Below are 7,723 nucleotides of genomic sequence, written 5' to 3'. Positions count from 1 at the left end.
GGCGCTGAGATGAACACTGGCAGCACAGCCCAGGGAGCCGCTGTTTCAAAACCTTGCGGCTTTATTTTCTGCTGCCATGGAATCAGGAAAGCCTCTCTTTAAGAAGCCATGGCGTTAAGCCGTGCATAACTCTGGTTCTTTGTTTTCCTAGAATTCCTTCCCAAACTCTCTCAGGTTTTAAGTGAATTTTGGTTGCCCACTTTGGCACCAATTTGTTGTAGTTTGTTGTTCCCAGCTGCTCAGTCCCAAAATAACACAGAAACCATATTATTTACAATACTATTTGGCCAGTAGCTTAAGCATATTTCTGGCTAACTAATATCTTAAATTAACCCATCTCCATTAATCTGTGTATCATCATGATGCTGTGGTTTACCGCATAAAGTTCTGGAGTCTGTTTCCAGCAAAGCTAAGTGACTTCTCCTCACCCTGCCTTCTTTTTCCCAGCATTCAGTATAGTTTTCCCTGCCTAGTTCTACTCTGCCCTATCAATAGGCTAAAGCAGTTTCTTTATTCATTAATTAATAAAAGCCACACATATAGAGAAGGACTTCCCACCCCAATACTTTTCAACTTGCAAGGAAAAAATTTCACACAGAGAAACAAAATACCCAGGATAGCTAAAATAATTCTGAACAACAAAGAACTACTGGAGGTATCACTATTCCTACTGTTCTACTACAAGATTATAGTAATAAAAACCACAGGTATTTGTAGTCAGACTTTTTCTGTCCCACCAGCTAGCTCCCAAATGATCATATAAAGACTTCTTATTAGTTATAAAAGATCAGCTGATAGCTTAGGTTTGTTATTAACTAGCTCTTACAACCTAAATTAACCCATTTTTATCAAGCAGCATGTTGTCACGTGACTTGTGGCATTTACCTGTCCTCTTGTATGTCTTGCTCCCTCTGGCTGGCAACTCTACCCTTCTTCTTCCCACAGTTCTCTCTGTTTGACTCTCCTGCCTAAACCTCCTCCCACCTAGCTATTGGTCATTTAGCTCTTTATTAAACCAATAAGAGCAACACATTTTCACAGCATATAAAAATATTATTCCACAACAGATATTGGCACAAAAACAGACACACCAATCAATAAAATTAAATCGAAGAGACCCAGACATAAACCTACATACATATGGACACCTGTCTTTTGACAGAGAAACCAGAAATAAGCACTGGAAAAATGGATAGCATCTTCAATAAATAGTGTAGGTCTAACTGGATATCTGCTTGTAGAAGAATGCAAATAGATTTATATTTATCACCCTGCACAAAGCTCAAGTCCAAATGGATCAAAGACTTCAACATAAAACCAGATACATTGAGCTTGATAGACGGAAGAGTGGGAAATGGCCTTGAAAGCATTGGCACAGGAGACAACTTCCTGAACAGAGCACCAAAACTGCAAGCATTAAGGTCAACAATTAATAAATGGGACCTCATGAAACTAAGAAGCTTCTGCATGTCAAAGGACACCATCATTCTGACAAAGCAGAAGGCGACAAACTTTTTATCAACTCCACATCCAACAAAGGGCTAATATTCAAATATATATAAGGAACTCAAGAAACTAGATATTAAAACCTCCCCCAAAAAAATCCAACTTTAAAAATGGAGTGTAGATCTAAACAGAGAATTCTCAAAAGGAAACTCAAATGACTGAGAAACACTTTTAAAAATGTTCAACATCCTTAGCCATCAGGAAAATACAAATCAAAATTGCTTTGTGTGTCAGAATGGCTAAGATGAATAACACAAGTGAGAGCTCTCACCAGTAAGGATATGGAGCAAGGGAACACGCCTCCATTTCTGGCGGGAGTGCAAACTTGTACAGCCACTTAGGAAATCAGTGCAGCAATTCCTCAGAGTTGGAAATCAATCTACCTCGAGATCCAACTATGCCACTCTTGTGCTCATACTCAGATGGTCCATCCTACCACAGAGACTCTTGATTAACCATATTCATTGTGGCTTCATTCACATAGCCAGAAATTGGAAGCAACCTATTATAGCTATTATCTTGGTATTGTTATATGATTCTTGAGTGTGAGAACAAATGAGTCTCTTACTCTTGTGCCTGCTCTTGGGACTCTTCTCCTCCTGTTGGGTTGCTGTGGGTCACTTCAATATGGCAGCTTTTGCTTTATCTTATTATATTTTATTTTGTCATGTTTTGGTTGTTGTCTCTTAGAAACCTGTTATTTTCTAGTGAGATAAAGGAAGGAAGTAGATCTTGAAGGGAGGAAAAGTAGGAAGGAAGGGAAGAACTGGGAGGAGTAGAGGGAGGAGAAACTGCAAATAGGATTAGGATAGACTGTGTGAAGAAAGAATCTATTTTGATTAAAAGAAAGAGTGGGGAAAAATCACATTTCTCTTACTGTTTATTTTATTATCCTCTTTTGGAATTAGAAAAAAGAGGCAGGTGATGTGAGAGTTTATAATTATGTAAGACTGAATGATATCAGTACAAATAAATGTTTTTAATATGTAATATTGGAAAAAAACTAAGCATTTGCCATGGGAGTGTTGGGAGAAACAGAACTGAAAGTGTATTTTAAAAGGAAAAGTGGCTGCAAGCTGGTTAAAATTATGTTATTGGGGTTGGAGAGATGGCTAAGTGGTTAACAGTGTGCTGCCAGTTCTTCCTGAGTACCAGGATTCAATTCCCAGCATCTACATGGCAAATCACAGCTATCTCTAATTCCAGTTTCAGGTGATCTAAGGAGCACACATATTTGCAGGTGAAACATACATACTAAAAGTAAACATTAAAAAAATTATTACCAAAGGTGGTTATCAACCACCTGAGCAGGGTCAACAGTGAGAAAAGAGAAATCTTGGTGTCCCGCTAAGAAACACACAAAGAGGAAGTTAACTTGGCAAGGCAATTTCCTTTTGTAAAATGGGTGCAGCGGAACCCAAACTTGGCTAGTAAGCCTACATGGCAAAGAGGGCCTCTGCCTTTATTCTTAACAAAGGTGGTGACTGGGTCTCATCCTGTTGGTGGGAGCTTAATATCACATTCTGACATGATTAACTTATCAGCAGGAAGGGGGGGATCAGTGAGTATGGAACCTTGTTGGACTAATCACCTTTGACAGAAAAACTATATTTCCCACATTGGCTCATGTTGACTGAGGCTTCTGTCCTACCTGGTTGCTGCAGTTGTTAAGTCCCAAAGAAATCACACAGAGGTCTACATAACTATAAACTGATTGGCCTACTATCTCAGGCTTCTTATTAACTATTATGACTTATATTAGCCCATAATTCTTGTCTGTGTTAACCATGTGGCTTGGTACATTTTTCGGCGAGGCAGTAACATCTTGCTTGCTCTGTGTCTGGCTTCCTCTCTGTCTGGGTGATAACTACAGACTGAAACTTCCCTCTTCCCAGAATTCTCGTTACCCCACCTATACTTCCTGCCCAGCTACTGACCAATCAGCACTTATTTAAAATACAAGTGGCAGGGTACAGACCATTGTTGCATAGCAGGCTCATGCTTGCCTTCTTCTTCAGAAGACATCCCATTCCTTACCCTAGTCTGTCACAGTTTCTAACTCTTATAGGATCAGAGGTTGGTCCTAACGTGCTATGACTAATATTTGGTCTTATCCCCCAGGTTAGCAAGAGTGACGGGGAATTCTTTCATTTCCTTGTTTTGATAACTTCAATTACACTTCAACATGTGTCTATTAGGGTGGAGAAAGCCCAACTTCATGAGCTGTCTCACTAATGTTCTCTTTTGGAGTCATTATAGATGTTCCACGGATGCTCTTATTGAAGTTTGTTGTTGTTTTGTTTGGATTGGGGTGACAGGTTTAGATTCAGAAACTCTGTGGTTGCTGTTTGGCCAGTAGGAGTCCCCATGCTGTGGTCTCTGCATTTGTGCTTTTTTTTTTTATCTTACAGAAAAGTCTGTTCGTACAGCATTGCTAGCTTGTAGTTTCCAGTAGTAGTTGCCTTGTTGATAGTTAATTTTTTGAGGTTTATTTATTTTTATTTTTTGTGTATGGTATTTTGCCTGCATATATGTCTGTATACCACAGTACATGACTGATGTTCTCAGAGGCCAAAAGAGGACATCAAATCAGATGTCCGATGTAAAAGGGAGCGACGGGCCGCTTCCCGCTGCCTGGCTCCCGGCTAGCTTTACTGAAATAATTACATGGAAATTGTATTCATTTAAACACTGCCTGGCCCATTAGTTTTAGCCTCTTGTTGACTAACTCTTACATATTAATTCAACCCATTTCTAATAATCTGAATCGCCACTTGACTGTGGCTTACAGGCATGAATCTAACCAGTGTCCGTCTCAGAAAGAAGAGCCATGGCATCTGCCTGACTCTGCTTTCTTTCTCCCAGCATTCTGTTCTGTCTACTCAGCCTATCCAAGCTGCTGTCCTATCAAAAGGCCAGGGCAGTTTCTTTATTTAACCAATGAAAGTAACATATAGACAGAAGACCCTCCTACACCAGTCCTAGAACTGGAGTTAGAGATGGTTGTTAGATGTTATGTGGGTTCTAGGAACCAAACCCAGGTCCTCTGGAAAAGCAGTCAGTGTTCATAACCACTGAGCCATCCTTCCAGCTCCTTGTTAGACACTTTTAATAAACTATATCTTGTCTTTTTAAAAATTCCAAGCACAAGTATTGTATAGTCAATTTTATGATCCTATGACAAAATACCACAGACTGTGTGAGTACAAAGAAAAGAGATTGCAAGAATTTAGTTGTAGGGCTGAAGAGACTGCTCAGTGGTTAAGAGTAGTGGTTGCTGTACCAGACAACCCACACGATGGCTCATAACCATCTAGTTCCAGAAGAGCTGATAGCAGCTTTCGGTCTCCATAGGCATGCATGTGGTGCACATACACATGTGCAGGCAAAACACTTAAACACATAAAAATAAGACGCGTTTACATTAAAAGTTACTTTAATGTTGCTAGTGTAGACGTCTTGAAAGAGTAGGATTAGGTACCTTAAAGACTATACATAAATTTATCATAGCCAGTTTTAATTTATACTACAGAGCTATAGTAACAAACCCAGCATGGTTCTGAGACTAAAGCAGACATGTAGATGAATGGAGTAGGCTAGGAGATCCAGGTATAAATCCATGTCACTACAACCACTAGCTTTTTGACAAAGATACTGAAAAACACACAAATTGGAGAAAAGTTTCCCCCACAAAGCAAATGTTGCTGGGTAAATCGGACACCCACACATAGAAGAATGAAACTAAAACTTATCTCTTACCCAGCACAAAAGTTAACTTCAAATGGGCCACATATGTTCATGTAAGATCTGAAATTCTATCACAAGGGTTGACACTCTCAGTCTTTGTCTCTAGCCATGGCAACAAGAACAGAAGAGCACAGTGATACCCAGGTCTATGGTAGTGGAGGGAACTCTTTACTTCCCCTTAAGAGGGTCAGGAAACTGGTGTCTGGATTTCCAACTATTATTTCCTCCCCTCCAACTGCAAGTGACTGTAGGAGGGGCTGCTTGTTCATCCCAGCCACCCGGCTAGCTTAGACCTGAAATAACCACACAGAAACTGTATTAATTAAATCACTGCTTGGTCCATTAGCTCTAGCTTCTTATTGGCTAACTCTTACATCTTAATTTAGCCCATTTCTATTAATCTGTGTATCACCATAAGGTCATGGCCTACCAGCAAAGTTCCAGCACGTCTATCTCTGGCAGCAGATCCATGGCGTCTTTCTGATTCCACCTTCGTTTCTCCCAGCATTCAGTTCTGTCTTCCTTACCTACCTAAGTTCTGCCTTGCTATAGGTCCAAAGCAGTTTCTTTATTCATTAATGGTAATCACAGGACACAGAGGGGACTCCCACATCAAGTGACCTTCAGAGAAGTTGGACTATATAATGCAAAAGGCTAATTGAAAGCAGGACTCCACGATCCAGTTGCCATGAGGTAGCCATCTAGGATGCCATGGGACTTCCATTTGTCATTGGTGACTGGATTTTTCCCCCATTATCCAGTAAGTGTTAATGCAACAAGAAAAGCCAGAGGAAAAAAACCTCGTGATGCTAGGCATAGGCAGGACCTTTGTGCTGACTAGTTTCATATCAATTTGACACAAGCTAGAGTCATCCGGGAGGAAAGCACTTCAATTAAGAAAATGCTTCCGTGAGATGGGGCCACAGACAAGCCTGCAGGGCAATTTCGTAATTAATGATTGATGGTGGGTGGTGCCATCTCTGGGCTGGTGGTCCTGGCTTCTACAAGAAAGCAGGCTGATACGTGAGCTTCTCAGTAATTGTTGTTGTTGATGTAGTGCCCCCTCTCCCTGCGTATATCTGAAGCATGGCATGACCAAAGAACACCAAGCGAACTGTGTTAACTGTTATCCGAAGATAACTGGGATACAAAGCCATGGGAAATTTTCCAGTCGTTCAGAGGTAGCCGGTGGATCTCTACGCCATAAACACTGTTGAGAAGATGTTGGCGTAAACGCTCCTGGTTAGAAACCAGGCTCTTCTGAGCTCAGCAGACAGGGTGGGTTGGATTGTAGAGATGGAGAGAAACAGGGGATGCATTCTGGGTGGAGTAAGGGGCTGTGAACAAGGACGGGGGGCATTTTAGAGTGGAGTCTTGTGCTGAATTATGTGTAGACTCCTGCACCTTGTCTTCAGTGAGTACCAACAGAATATAAAAAGGCCAAAATGCATTGAATATTTTATGTCAAAATGGGTAAAGAAGGATAGTCACCGATACGGGCCTGAGCTCTGGGGTCCTTCTCCCCCACCTGCCACCTGGAGCTGTTCACACCGTCCTTGAATGTAAGACAGTGGAGCATCACCCTACGTGACCTACGCTGCAGTGCTGGCCAGCGCATTGGCTGCTTCGTGTGTCTCCTCTACTCGTAAAGGGATGTGTTTTACTCATAAAGGGATGTGTTTTTAAATGATGCATATTTTGAGGTCTGCAAGTTTATAATCCGGTGAATAAGTGGAATGTGTGGGAAGCAGAATTAATATTCTGAAAAAAAAAAGGCAGTATAATTACGAAAATAAGTAGTTTCCAAGATAATCGCTTACTCTGGAAGCTGCTGCGGGCAGCTTGCGCCACAGGGAGGTGTCCAAGAGTCAGGTACCAGCAGACTGCATTTCCCACTGCATTGAGTCCTGTGCATTTATCTCTGCATAAGTCATTGTTTCCCAGATTGAGCCCTTTGGAGGATTGGTTCTTGGTGTGGACCTGGTAGCCTCTCTGGGGAGCTCAGGCACCCCAGTTGATATTCTGATACTGCCCTGAGATCTATCAGAATGATTGTCCTTGAGTGGAAGTGTAGAAACAGAACTCAGCCTTTTCAGCACCAGCAGGCCTGACCTCTGACCTCTGAGAGCAAAATGACCTCTGACCTCTGATAACAATGACCTACCAAAGTTCCATGCATGAGTTCATTGCTCTTGGGCAATGTGGCTCTTACTGAGAACTTTGTCTTCTGTTCTTTGCTTCTCTGTCTCCACTCTGTCCTGTCCATGTCTTTGTGCTACCGTTCCTGTTTCTGTTTACACCACCTCCCCCTTATCCTCGTTCCTCCTCTGTAGGTGATGCTCCCAGCCCTCACCTTTCTGCAGTGAGCACTGCTGGCCCACACAGAGAGACAGTGAGTGCAGCCGTCAGACAGACAGCAGACGGTGCCTTGAGATCCAAGGCATCTGTGTTAAAGCAAAGCAAGAAAAAA

The sequence above is a fragment of the Myodes glareolus genome, chromosome 19, assembly GCF_982192425.1.
Source record: "Myodes glareolus chromosome 19, mMyoGla1.1, whole genome shotgun sequence".
Lineage (NCBI taxonomy): Eukaryota > Metazoa > Chordata > Mammalia > Rodentia > Cricetidae > Myodes > Myodes glareolus.
This window is presented reverse-complemented; position numbering follows the sequence as displayed.